The sequence below is a fragment of the Symphalangus syndactylus genome, chromosome 12 (genome assembly GCF_028878055.3).
Source record: "Symphalangus syndactylus isolate Jambi chromosome 12, NHGRI_mSymSyn1-v2.1_pri, whole genome shotgun sequence".
Taxonomy (NCBI): Eukaryota; Metazoa; Chordata; class Mammalia; order Primates; family Hylobatidae; genus Symphalangus; species Symphalangus syndactylus.
Genome location: NC_072441.2, coordinates 137,510,112 through 137,511,576, shown reverse-complemented (window position 1 = coordinate 137,511,576; position 1,465 = coordinate 137,510,112). Strand labels below are relative to the sequence as shown.

General features: G+C 51.5%; 1 pseudogene; it reads left to right on the top strand.

The window, feature by feature from the left end:
• Positions 1-338: 338 nt before the first annotated feature.
• LOC129468815 (ornithine decarboxylase antizyme 1-like) lies at positions 339-1,063 on the top strand (annotated as a pseudogene).
• Positions 1,064-1,465: the final 402 nt, after the last annotated feature.

Here is a 1,465-nt window from a genome sequence, read left to right as displayed (position 1 = left end):
AAAATATGAGCAAAGGAAGCCATTTTTCCCCTACTGACAGGAAATAAAGTAGATTTTTTTTTTACAAGATCACTTAACCAGTGTCAATGGATGTAAAAATTCAAAGGGGGATGAATAAATTCAAATTTTATTTTGGTATTTATTTATAAAAATAAATATCAATAAATATAATTTTATATTTATTATAAAATAAATAACAATAAATATAAAATTTATATTTATTATAAAAATAAATATAAATTTAAGGTATTCGATAACTTATGGGACGTCTCAATTTGTGCTTTAAGGGCGCACGGCGCAGAGGGGCGCACGGCGCAGAGAGGCGCAGCAGAGGTTTTCCTGGTTTCGGATCCCAGGGGCCGGATGGGGAACTCCTCCCTGCAGCGAATCCTCAAAAGCCACTGCTTTGCCAGAGAGAAGAAAGGGGATCAAAGCCAGCGCCACCGTCCACGCCAGCCGCACCAGGCCGCTCCTCAGCCTGCGTAGCCGCAGCGGCCGCAGCAGCAAGAGTTCCAGGGTCTCCCTCCGCTGCTGTAGTAACCTGGTCCGGGGTCTCGGTGGTGCTCCTGATGCCTCGCGCACCTCTGATGCCCCTCGCCCATCCCCGAAGATTCCGGGTGGGCGAGGGAATCGTCAGAGGGATCACAATCTTTCAGCTAACTTACTCTACTCCTATGATCGGCTGAATGTAGCAGAGACTCTAACGTCCAACGACAAGGATTCTCAACGTCCACTCCAGGCTCACAGATGCCAAACGCATTAACTGGCGAGCCGTGCTGAGCGGCGGCAGCCTCTGCATGGGAGATCCCTGGTGGTGCGCTGCCCCAGGGGAGCGAGGATAGCTTTGCAATTCTCCAGCAGTTCGCCGAGGAGCAGCTGAGCGCCGACCATGTCTGCATTTGCTTGCACAAGAACCACGAGGACAGAGCCGCCTTGCTCCGGACCTTCAGCTTTTGCGGCTTTGAGATTGTGAGACCGGGGCATCCCCCCCCTTGTCCCCAAGAGACCCGACGCTTGCTTCATGGCCCACACGTCGGGCAGAGAGTCTTTGGGCGAGGAGTAGTAGCGGCCGCAGCGGGGCTGAGCATCGAGCTCCTGGGGCCGCCCCAGCGTCTGCCGGGTGGGTGGGAACGGTAGACGAGCTCATCTCGCCTGGGTTTGTCCACATGTTGTAACTGCAAATGAATGCTTAAGAAAAAAAAAAAAAAAAGCTGGGCGTGGTGGCGCATGCCTGTAATTTCAGCTATTTGGGAGGCCGAGGCAAGAGAATTGCTTGAACCCAGGAGGCGGAGGTTGTGGTGAACCAAGATTGTGCCGTTGCACTCCAGACTGGGCAACAAGAGTGAAACTCCGTCTCAAAAAAAAAATAAAAAAGAAAAAGGAAAAAGACCGGGCGCGGTGGCTCACGCTTGTAATCCCAGCACTTTGGGAGGCCGAGGCGGGCGGATCACGAGGTCAGGAAATC